The 12,372-nt window shown below is 48.3% G+C and overlaps 1 protein-coding gene across 2 annotated transcripts in view; it reads left to right on the top strand.

Moving 5' to 3' along the window:
* Nucleotides 1-3,236: 3,236 nt before the first annotated feature.
* The window catches only part of KDM8 (lysine demethylase 8), a 29,005-nt gene continuing 19,869 nt past the window's right edge, over nucleotides 3,237-12,372 (top strand). For both annotated transcript variants that reach the window (XR_014072327.1, XM_081553395.1), the window contains exon 1: nucleotides 3,237-3,375. The gene's annotated coding sequence lies outside the window, so the exon portion shown is untranslated. The remainder of the gene's footprint in view (nucleotides 3,376-12,372) is intronic.

The following is a 12,372-nucleotide window of genomic DNA, read 5'->3' as shown; positions in this document are numbered from 1 at the left end:
CCAGACTGAGCAGCTGGAGTCTGTCCCAGTGGACAGATATTCCAAGGTGAAGAGTTAGAGGAGATGAGCCCTGCCCAGACAAAAGACAGAGATCATGTATTTCTCATTCTCAAAGTCAAGGAGATCATCCCAACTGTAATATGCACAGAAAGTTCCCTTGGAGGTCAAAAAGAGAGTGCTGTCATTCAACCCATAAGCCTCTACTGGAATCCATCTTGGCTAAGAAACACATGTGCATGCAGGGAAGGACCGTGAGAGTAACCAAGTAGGGACTCAGAGCCAGGCAAAGCAAGATGATTGGTCAAAGGGAATCCAGAAGAAATGCCCCATATGAGTGACTCAAACTACTATGAGGGCGTGACTTTCTCTGAGTCCACTCATGTGTCTATCCTCAAGCACTCTCTTCCCTCCTAATAAACACCTTACTTGCTTCACTACTCTCCATGTGGAAAAGCATTTCTGCAGAGCTTACGAGCCAGGGCTTTGTCACTGGCCTCTGCCCTGGTGGTCTAGGGGCTAGATTTAGCACTCTCACTGTCAAGGCCTGATTTCAGTCTCTTGCCAGGGAACTGAAATTTTGCTTAAAGCCACTGCCAGGTCAAGGTCACCAGGATCAACATGATAATCTTGACTGTACAGGGTTGTGGAAAAAGCTGGTTTAAAACTTAACATTCAAAAAAAAAATGAAGATCATGGCATCTGGTGCCATCACTTCATGGCAAATAGATGGGGAAACAATGGAAACAGTGACAGACTTTATTTTCTTGGTCTCCAAAATGACTACAGATGGTGACTGCACACATGAAATTAAAAGACATTTGTCCTTGGAAGAAAAGCTATGACAAACCTAGACAGTGTATTAAAAAGCAGAGACATTACTTTGCTGACAAAGGTCTGTTTAATCAAAGCTATGGTTTTTCCAGTAGTCATATATAGATGTGAGAGCTGGATCATAAAGAAGGCTGAGCTCCAAAAAATTGATGCTTTCGAACGGTGGTGTTGGTGAAGACTCTCGAGAATCCCTGGGACTGCAAGGAGATCAAACCAGTCAATCCTGAAGGAGGACTTCCCTTGTAGCTCAGTTGGTAAAGAATCTTCCTGCAATACAGGAGACCTGGGTTTGATTCCTGGGTCAGAAAGATCCCCTGGAGAAGGAAATGGCAACCCACTCCAGTATTCTTGCCTGGAGAATCCCATGGACAGAGGAGCCTGGCAGGCTACAGTCCATGGAGTCCCAAGAGTCGAACACGACTTAGCAACTAAACCACCACCAATGCCAAAAGAAGTCAATCCTGAATATTCATTGCAATGACTGATGCTGAGGCTGAAGCTTCAATACTTTGGCCACCTGATGCGAAGAGCCGACTCACTGGAAAAGACTCTGATGCTGGGAAAGATTGGAGGCAGGAGGAGAAGGGGACAGCAGAGGATGAGATGGCTGAATGGCATCACTCGATGGACATGAGTTTGAGTAAGCTCTGGGAGATGGTGAAGGACAGGGAAGCCTGGAGTGCTGCAGTCCATGGGGTCGCAAAGAGTTGGACATGACTGAGTGGCTGAACAACACAGGGTTGTGGAGACAATTATGTAATTTTGGGAAATCTAAGGGGCCCAGACAATGCCTGTCACATCCCTGGTAACCAGTGACACAGGCTCTCTCCTCACCTTAACTCTAGTCAGAGTCTTCTGAAGAGTCCTCTTTGTAACTAGACCGTGCCCTTGGGCTCTGCTTTTAATCTGTTTAGTCTAGTTTCACCAAGAATTCTGATGGGTCAGTTTAGCAAAAATCCCCAACCCTTCATATCTGATCACAATCCTTATCCTCCACCCTTGATATCTGATCACCCTGGCCTGCCATCAGCAAAAATTCTGTGAACTTGGTTCAGTCAGAATTCCCCTTACCCATGATGCTTCCTCTTAGTAAGTTTCTGTCCACTGAGCCAGACCTTGCTCCTTGGCTATCAATCTCCACTCGTCCTTCCTGTGTTCAGAGGTGTACTTCATCTCTACCCTATCACAACATACCCGCACCCCCACCTCACGCTTCACTGCACCAGTCTTCCATGGATAAAGTCTGCCTTCAGGGTTTCCCAGGTGGCTCAGTGCTAAAAAACTCACCTGCCAATGCAGAAGACCCGGATTTGAACCCTGGGTCAGGAAGATCCCCTGGAGAAAGAAATGACAGCCCACTCCAATATTCTTGCCTGGAAGATCCCATGGACAGAAGAGCTTCGCAGGCTCCATTCCATGGGGTTGCAAAGGGCTGGACAGGACTTAGCGACTAAACAACAATATCTTCTTTAACAAATGTCACAAAGTTTTCTTTAACACCAGTAAATGAGTTTCCTTTCCATTTCTAGCCAGCCTCAAAAACCAGTATGAGCCAAACTCTCAGTGCTCTGCTCAGCGCTTCAAACGCCTGTGCTCAGCGCTTCAAAGGGCCTGGTCCTTGAAGGCCATAGGGCAAATGATCAAAACCAGATGCCCTGGGGTGATGCTCACACCACTCAACATCAAGGCAGCAGTGGCATAAGTGAAGGCTCTGATCCCCTGCCTGCCACTCAGTACTGACACCCTGGTCCTCCTCACTTCCACAGGCTGTGGATGTAGCACTTGGGGGTGAACTTTGAAAAGTCAGCATTTGCGACTTTCCTAAAGTACAAATATTTGGCCACCTTATTTCACTGAGCCTTGATTCTGCTGTTGTTGTTCAGTCGCTCAGTAGTGTCTGACTCTTTGCAAGCCCATGAACTGCAGCACACCAGGCTTCCCTGTCCACCCAGAGCTTGCTCAAATTCATGTCCATCCAGTCGGCGATGCCATCCAACCATCTCGTCCTCTTGTCATTCCCTTTTCCTCCCGCCTTCAATCTTTCCCAGCATCACGGTCTTTTCTAATGATTCGGCTCTTCGCATCAGGTGGCCAAAGTACTGGAGCTTCAGGTTCAGCATCAGTCCTTCTAATGAATATTGAGGATTGATTTCCTTTAGGATGGACTGGTTTATCTCGATTCACCTCTCTGTAAAAAGAGGACTGACTGATAAAATGGTGGGTGAGAAACTTCTTTGTATACGAAGTTACCCTTACAGAAGTAATCGCGGGTGTCCCCATGCCACAGAGGAGAAACCAAGGGAAAAGCCCAACAACCCTAGGCCATAGCTCCACCCTCCCGCCTTTAAAATCGGGCGGGGCGGGGCCACGGCATCGATCACTCGGCGCTTCGCTAGGCATGCCTTGGTGGGCAATCGAGCTGCGAGTGATCGATATTCCGGCAAGCCTCTGACTACTCGGAGAGGGCTGGAGCGTTCGGTTTTCAAAGGACAAGTCGTCGCCGGCCTCCGGCGAGTCGATACCGTCCAAATCTGAGCCAGATAGGTGAGCGACTCGAGAGGAGTGAGCATGAGCAGCTCTGGCCCCTTAGAAGCGCGGGGCGCCGGACTAAGGGGGAGGACTGCGCAGGCGTCGCATGTAGAGGCAAAGCGGGTAGGGACCGTCTCGCGCGTGCGCCTTGGAAAGCCCAGGGCAGCCCTTCAAAGTAGCGAATCTCAGAGGGGCCTTGGGGAGGGGAAAACCGAGGCGGCGCATGCGCTCTGAGAACGCAGTTTAGCCGGTCGACTCTCCAGAGCCGCCGCCTAGGTCCCGCGCGTGCGTATTGCTTTCCTTTTGACAGGTATTGCTTTTTGCGCTTGCGCGGTTTTTGGTGTCTCGTTGGTTCGTAGCTCAGGGCTTGCCTGGTAGCTCAGCGGGTAAAGAATCCCCCTGCAATGCAGGAGAGACCCCGGTTCGAGTCCTAGGTAGGGAAGATCCCCTGGAGAAGGGATAGGCTACCCACTCCAGTATTCTTGGGCTTCCCTGGTGCTTCAGCTGGTAAAGAATCTGCCAGCAATGCAGGAGACCTGGGTTCGATCCCTGGGTTGGGAAGATCCGTTGGAGGCAAAGGGAAAGGCTACCCACTCCAGTATTCTGACCTGGAGAATTCCATGGACTATAGAGTTCATGGGGTCACAAAGAGTCGGACACGACTGAGCAACTTTCACTGATGCGATTCTGAGGCCCCTGCGCTTCGCAGTGTTTGTACCGGCAGGTGCTTGCCGCCCTTCTCTGCCTGACCAGTTACCCTTTGTTACCGGTCTGGAAGTAGGAAGACTGAGCAGGCTTGAACCATCGGGCCCCTAAGGTAGACAGAGGGAAATAAAGTCCAGGGAGAGGCTCAGGGAAAAGGTGTTAAACCTCCCAGTGGAGGCATGGAGCGATACATAGAACCCGTCCAGCCCGCCCACCCTGGAGGACCCGATGGGGCCTGTGCATGTGGGCGCCTGGAGGAAGGGGGTGTCTAACTCCATAGGGGTTAACTCTGAGCATAATTGTCGCGTTATGCGCCCTCAGAATCCAGCAAAGATAAGTCGCGGTGCTTAGCAGGGTTAGAGCAAGTCAGGGCAGGTGTTGGGATCACACCTGCGGGCTCCAACCCAAGCCTTTCTGCACTTTACAGAACTGGGCAGCCTGTTCCCAGAAAGCTAGATTGAAGCTGATATATTCCGAGAAGCACTTCAGAGCCTTAAAGATAATTTAAGAGAATTCTGGGATGACTGCAGTGGCTTTCTAGAAGGCTTTATTTTAGAGCTGTCAGGAATCCACTTGGGCTGTTATCTAACAGCCAACCAGACTCCATCTTCCAATGATGTACTCCATCTGGATGTGAATTCATGAAGTTCAGGACCCGAGTTAGGCCGTTCCTTGTGTACAGCCTGTACTTGGCTCCTTGGTGTTTTACGTGATCAGCAAGAAGCTGTTTTGAAGTTGACATTAGAGTGGTCTATACAGCCAAGACAAAAGTCACTCTGAGAGGCTAGTTCATACAGTCTTTTTCTGAAAACCCTGCCAGCACCACCCCCGCCTTTTCAAGATTATTTCATATGCCAGCAAACAGACCTTTATGTAAGAAGCCAAGACAGTCCACTGAGAAGAGCAGTTCTATGCAGCCCATACATGACCTTCCCATGAAAGTGGTCTTACATGGAGAGGCCAATACAGACAGGTGGTGCTCTGGGAGGTCAGTTTACAAAGCTAGGACACAGGAACATTCTCTGGAAGGTTCGTTCATTTAATACAACCTTTTATAAAAGACAATTCACCTCTACCCTCACCCCTTTCAAAAAACAGCCATCTGTAACCAACAAGACATCTTTTAAGTCCAATACCAGTTAATGCCAGGAAGACTGACTTTAAAGTGAGTTTACAAGGCCGCTCGGGCTTTTTCATATGGCAACATTCAGAAAACTAAGATCATGGCATCTGGTGCCATCACTTCATGGCAAATAGGTGGGGAAACAGTGGAAACAGTGACAGACTCTATTTTCTTGGGCTCCAAAATCACTGCCGATGGTGACTCCAGCCGTGAAGTTTAAAGACGCTTGCTCCTTGGAAGAAAAGTTATGACCAACCTAGACAGCTTATTAAAAAGCAGAGACTTTACTTTGCCAACAAAGGTCCATCTAGTCAAAGCTATGGTGTTTCCAGTAGTCATGAATGGATGTGAGAGTTGGACTATAAAGAAAGCTGAGCACTGAAGAATTGATGCTTTTGAACTGTGGTGTTGGAGAAGACTCTTGAAAGTCTCTTGGACAGCAAGGAGATCCAACCAGTCCATCTTAAAGGAAATCAGTCCTGAATATTCATTGGAAGGACTGATGCTGAAGCTGAAACTCCAATATGTTGGCCACCTGATGCGAAGAACTGACTCATTTGAAAAGACCCTGATGCTGGGAAAGATTGAAGGTGGGAGGAGAAGGGGACAACAGAGAATGAGATGGTTAGTGGACATTAGTTTGGGTAAACTCTGGGAGTTGGTGATGAACAGGGAGGCCTGGCGTGCTGCAGTCCATGGGGTTGCAAAGAGTCGGACACGACTGAGCGACTGAACTGAACAGATGATTTGGGGGACTGTGGGTCTCAATTTGCCTGCAATAATGCCAGTTTATGACTTTATGAAAGCTGCTTCCAATATTCAGCACTTCCAGTATTCGACTTGTGTAAGGTGAAATTCCTACATGTAGAAATGACAGTCCCAAGCAGTGAAGAACAAAGAAGATGATGAGAATAAACAATTTAGAAAGAGAAAAATAAATGTATATTTTACCAAGCTTAGGCTTATAAATAATAGGCTTATATATATAGCATCCTGCTTCCCAGGTGAAGAATCCACCTGCCAGTGCAGGAGACATGGGCACCTTGGGTTCGATCCCTGGGTCAGAAAGATCCCCTGGAGTAGGAAATGGCAACCCACTCCAGTATTCTTGCCTGGGAAATTCTACAGACAGAGGAGCCTGGTAGGCTACAATCCATGAGGTCACAAAAGAGTTGAACATGACTGAGCAACTCAGCACTGCCTAGCATCCTGGTTTGTATGGTAAATTCTGTGGTTAACCGACCTATATAGCTGATTACCAGAAGGCTGTTTGTGCAACTTGCTTATCCCTTTTATGTGAAGCTCTTGGTCAGGTGTGGAAGGTGGGCGGCTGGCCAGTGTAAAGGCCAGTCCGCAGTCCCACTCTGAAAGATTGTTCATACAATTTACCCTGATTCCCTCCTCTGGAAGGCCCCTTCATTTACTACAACCTGTTATTACAAAGGAAATTCAGTGAGGAACTCTGGGAAGCAAATCAGCAAAGCCTGGCCATGAAGCTATTCAGGCTGATACCTTTCTCCAGAAAATTGCTTGATAACGATTGTCAAGAAACCTTTCTGTCAGACCAGTGGGGAATGCTGGAAGCCTGATGTGTAAAGCCTGGATGTGAGGCCTGGATGGGGGCTTCTCAGTGGTGCTACTGGTAAAGAACTTGCCTGGCAGTTCAGGAGATGTAAGAGATGCATGTTTGATCCCTGGGTTGGGAAGATTTCCCTGGAGGAGGGCATGGCAACCCACTCCAGTATTCTTGCCTGGAGAATCCCATGGACAGAGGAGCCTGGTGGGCGACAGTCCATAGAGTTGCAAAGAGTCGGACACGACTGAAGCGACTTTGCACACACGCACCAGTGTGAGGCCACTGAGAAAAGCAGTGTCATGTAACCTATTCCTGACCTGCACTGAAAGGCTGTACCAACTGGTCGTGTGAAAGCTGCTGCTTACAGCCTCATAAGGCCAGCTCCTCTGGATGGCTGTTTCGTACAGCCAGGGAGGGGCCTTTCTCCTCTAAGGCCATTTCAGATGGCCAACAGGAATCACAGAAGATAGGTTTGTAAAGCTAAGACAAAGTCCAGGCCTCCGCTGGCCCTCACACAAGAGCCCCGTATATAAAGAAGCCAGTTTTTAAAACAGATCATGAGACCACTTTGGAAAACTTTTATATAATAGGATGTGACTCCTCCCCTGAAGGCTGTGTGAAGTGGCAACTATTTAAAAAGCCAAATCAGGAAAGGTTCTGGGAGGCCTGTGGAACCAAGTCATGTATAAAACTACACCCAGAAGGTGCTAGTGGTAAAGAACATGCCTGCCAATGCAGGAGATGGAAGAGACGGGAGTTCACTCCCTGGGTTGGGAAGATCACCTGGAGGAGGGCATGGCAACCCACTCCAGTATTCTTGCCGGGAGAATCCCATGGACAGAGGAGCCTGACGGGCTATGGTCCGTGGGGTCGCAAAGAGTCGGACAGGATTGAAGTGACTTAACACACATGTACGCACGCACACAGATGGTGGCCAGCATGGTGCCTCACTTTGGCTGCCACATGGTGCCCTCATAAGGCTCTCTGGGAGGCTAGTGTTTAAGGTCAGTCATGAGAGCTGCAGGGCCATTTCAGGTGACTCATACAGAGACAACCTGTAAAGCCATTTTGAAAACAAACTCAGCTATCCTGAAGCTCCCACCTCTGAAAGGCTGTGCTGTGCAGTGTCAGCATAAGATTCTGAAGGCCTTGTTGTAAGACATTTTCTGAGGAACTCTGGATTCAAAGTAAATTACTCCGGCTATTTAATGTGGCCAAGAGGAGGCTGTTTTGTACAGCCATCCTGAGGCCCTCCCTCTCAGAAGGCTGGTCCTCACGGCCATCCACCTGAGGCTCTCCCGCCACCAGTTGGCAAAGCAGCCATTGAGCCACCTTTCATTTATGTTTATGAAAACCAAATACAAGACCACCTTGGGAAGCCATTTCACAAAGCAGCGCACGAGACCACCTTGAAGGCTGGTTTTATCAGGCTTTTGTGAGCTCTGCGAGGTCACCCAGGGAGGCTGGTTTACAAAGGTTAAAATTCTGCATCCCGGGGAACTAGTTTATAGGTCATTTGAAACCCTCTGGGAGGGATTTAATAAGGCTACAAGAGACCAATTTACAGAGCTGGTACATAGTCCCCAGTAGAAGCCGTTTTTCCATTAAGGCAAATAAGTGGTCTTCTGGGAGACCTTTTTATAGACCTTTGTGAGAAGCCAGAATATGAGGCCTCTGAGGTCTTTCCACACCCAAGATGAGATTTTTCAAATACGACTCAGGGAGCTCAAACCAGTGCTCTGTGACAACCTAGAGGGCTGGGATGGGGTGGGAGTTGGGAGGGGCGTTCAAGAGGGAGGGGGCGTATGCATACCTGTGGCTGATTCATGTTGCTATATAGCAGTGAAAGGCGCTCAGTCCTGTCCGACTCTTTGCAACCCCATGGACTATACAGTCCATGGAATTCTCCAGGCCAGAATAATGGAGTGGGTAGCCTATCCCTTCTTCAGGGGATCTTCCTGAGCCAGGAATCGAACCAGGGTCTCCTGCATAGCAGCCGGATTCTTTACCAACTGAGCTATCAGGGAAGCCCTGCTGTATGGCAGAAACTAACACAATATTGTAAAGTAATTATCCTTCAATCAAAAGCAAATAATTCTTTTTTTAAATATGGAAAGCAGAAAAGAAAGAAGAAAATTAAAATTACTCATGGTTTTACCACTTGAAAAAAAGTTGCTTTCTAAGACTCATGTGAGACACTCATGGAGATGAGCCCTGAGGCCACCCAGGGAGGCCAGTTGGTGGGTCCACATGCTCTTCTGCATGTGGCTGGTGGATAAGACCACCAGCGCTGGAAGGCTACACTGTGAAACTCTTCTAAGATTGCTATTAACAAGGCCAACGCAAGGTGTTTAAGAATCTTCTAGGAGCTGGAGATAGGAGTCATCCTGGCAGGCTTGGGCCAGGCCACTCAGGCTCTCCAAGTCCTGTCACGCAGTAGGCCAGCTGGGAAAGATAGCCACTGTGAACCAAGGCCTGAGCTGGGACCCGGAACTCCAAAAGCTGACACCGTCCTCTTGCCCGAACACAAAAAGTCTTCTGGGTGCACACTGCCACTAACTATAAAGTTTTGGACAAACTGCTTATTTTCTCAAATCTCACTTCACTCACCTGTAAAAACTCACATTGTAGAGTTGTGAGGGGTATGTTAAATAATGTATACAAAACAGGCAGCATTGGCAATACCCTGGTGGTCCTCGGGTTCAGTCTTAGCTGGGGAGCTAAGATTTTCAAGCCGCGTGATGAGGCCCAAAAGACAGACAAACCTTGGAGCATTGATGTGGCACAGAGGGAAAAGGGCATGGAGGTTGACCAGAAGTTTTAAGTCCTGTCTCTGTGCCTTTGATTGACTGTGGTGTTTTGGTAAAGTCACTTCATTTTTTCTCCTGGACTTTAGTTTCCTCATCAACAAAACAGGAGGGTGAGGTTTCAGGGGAAATGACTACGTGCATCCCTGTTCACTTCTCAATATTGTGAGGAACAAAATTAGACAGGGATGCTAGGGAAACCATGATAGGCTGCAGCACAGAGGAAAACTCATTACTGCTCTTACTTTTGGACAGGACTGGGATGAGGTCCCTCAAAAACAGTAACAAGCAGGAAAGGTTTGCCCTTCTCTTACAGGAATCGGTAGGATTTTCTCATCTGTAGAATGAGGTTAATAATAATTCCTCAGAGTTTCTTCAGAGTTAACCTAGGGAATTCCCTGGCGGCCCAGTGGTTAGGACTCCATGCTTCCATTGCAGGGGGCATGGGTTCCATTCCTAGTCTGGGAACTAAGATCCCACATGCTGCATGGGGCGGCCAAAAAGAAAAATGGAATTAACCCAGATGTCTGGCTTCCCCATGTGTTGGCTCGTGGTCTTGTGGTTCTGTTCCCTCATCCATAAGGTCACGGATTGGAGGACTAGACTTAGGTTTGGGGGTTTCTTTGTAAATATTTAATTTATTTACGTTGGCTGTGCTAGGTTGTCGTTGCTGCGTGCGGGCTTTCCCTAGTTGCAGAGAGCAGGGGTTACTCTCTAGCTGCAGTGCTTGGGATTCTCATTCAGGTGGCATCTCTTGTTGCAGAGTGTGGTTTCTAGAGCACAGGTTCATAGTTGTGATGCACAGGCTTAGTTGCCCCAAGGCATGGGGGATCTTCATGGACCAGGGATCGAACTGGTGTCCCCTGCACTGGCAGGTGTGGATTCTTAACCACTGGACCACCAGGGAAGTCCTGCCTGAGTTTGAAATTTCTGCTCCACCTCTTAAACTAGCTGAATTGCTTTGGGAAGTCGTTTAACTTCTCTGCTTAAGATTCCTTATCTATAAGATGGAGGTGATAATACTTTTCTCAGAGTTTCTGTAAGAACTGAGTATATATAAAGTACTTGGAGCATTCCTGGCTTACAGTACTTCATGTACGTTATCAGCTTTGTAGGGTCATCATTTGGGGGAGGGAATGAGGCAATTCGTGTAATACTCTTGTGGATTCTGCCTGCTGAATGCCAAATATTCCTGAGCTGGTGGGGAGTGAGCTGGAATGGGGCCCGGGAATAGGAATGGCTTGCCTGGCGCACCTTCAGGGGCCATATCTCTAGCCTCCTTCACATAACTTTGCTTCTCTATCCACTGCTGACCGCTTCACACACGTTAGGGCCAAAGGGAGCCATGTTTGTCTTCCTGTTCTCTCTGAGTTATAGATAGAGCCCCAAGGCGCCCAGGAAATCTGGGAGAAGTGTTTATTATCTTCTGTTGTTCGGTCACTAAGTCGTGTCCGACTCTTTGTGACGACCTCATGGACTGCAGCACGCCAGGCCTCCCCGTCCCTCACTGTCTCCCAGAGTTGGCCCCAAGTTCATGTCCATTGAGTTGGTGATGCCATCCAACCATCTCATCCTCTCCCGCTGTCTTCTCCTTTTGCCTTATTATCTATTACTGTGTAACAAATCACCATAAATTTAGTGGCTTCAAACAACACACGTTTCTTATCTCAGTTTCTGCAGGTTGGGAGTCTGGGCATGGGCTAGCTGGTTTTTTCTGCATCAGGATCTCTCACAAGGCTCCAATTATGGTGTCAGGGCTGAGCTCTTATCTGAAGGTTCAACTCAGCAAAGATCAAAGCACCTGTATGCATGCACGCTCAGTCACTCAGTCGTGTCCGACTCTTTGTGACTATAGCCTGCCAAGCTCCTCTGTCCATGGAATTCTCCAGTCAAGAATACTGGAGTGGGTTGCCGTTTCCTACGCCACTAAGCACCTGTGGTTGTTGGGAAAATTCAGTTCCTGGAGGGCTGTTGGACCCAGGAGGGCCCTCAGCTCCTAGTTTGCTCTTGGTTCTAAGCCACCCTCAGTTCTCTGTCATGTTGTAGGGGCCACTTGCTTATCTGTGCATGCAAACCAAGAAGGCAGTAGAGGGAGTCTGCCAGCAAAATGGACGTTCCAGTCCTATGGAACCTGATCCCAGAAGTGACATCTCATCTCTTAGGCCAAAAAAGTAAATAGCTACACATGGCTCAGATGGTAAAGAATCTGCCTGCAATGCAGGAGACCTGGGTTCCATCCCTTGGTTGGGAAGATCCCCTGGAGAAGGGAACAGCTATCCACTCCAGTATTCTTCTTGGAGAATTCTATGGATAGAGGAGCCTGGCAGGCCACAGACCATGGGATCGCAAAGAGTCAGGCAAGACTGAGAGACCAACACACTTAACACACACCAAACCTACACAGCTGTTGGTTGGAGGCATGTATTAATACTTTTCTATTGCTGATGTAACTAGTTACCACAAACTTGGTGACTTAAAACAAGAAGAATTTATTAGCTTACAGTTCTGTAGGCCAAAAGTGAAACATGGAATCAAAATCAAGGTCTCAGGAGGGCTTCATCCTCTTCTGAAGGCTCTAGGGGAGAATCTGTTTCCTTGCCTTTTCCACCTTCTGGAGACTGCCCACGTTCCCTGGCTTGGGGCTCCCTTCCTCCATCTTCAAAGCAACACTGCATCTCTCTGACAATTCTGTAATCACATTTCCCTCTGACCCTTACTTTAGCCAGGAACGATCGTGTCAAGGACTTGAGTGTTAGGTTGGGCCCAGCCAGATAACCCAGGATAATCCCTTATTCTTAGTC

This window comes from Giraffa tippelskirchi, chromosome 13 (assembly GCF_054371585.1).
Source record: "Giraffa tippelskirchi isolate mGirTip1 chromosome 13, T2T-mGirTip1v1.2.pri, whole genome shotgun sequence".
NCBI classification, from domain to species: Eukaryota; Metazoa; Chordata; class Mammalia; order Artiodactyla; family Giraffidae; genus Giraffa; species Giraffa tippelskirchi.
This window is presented reverse-complemented; position numbering and strand designations above follow the sequence as displayed.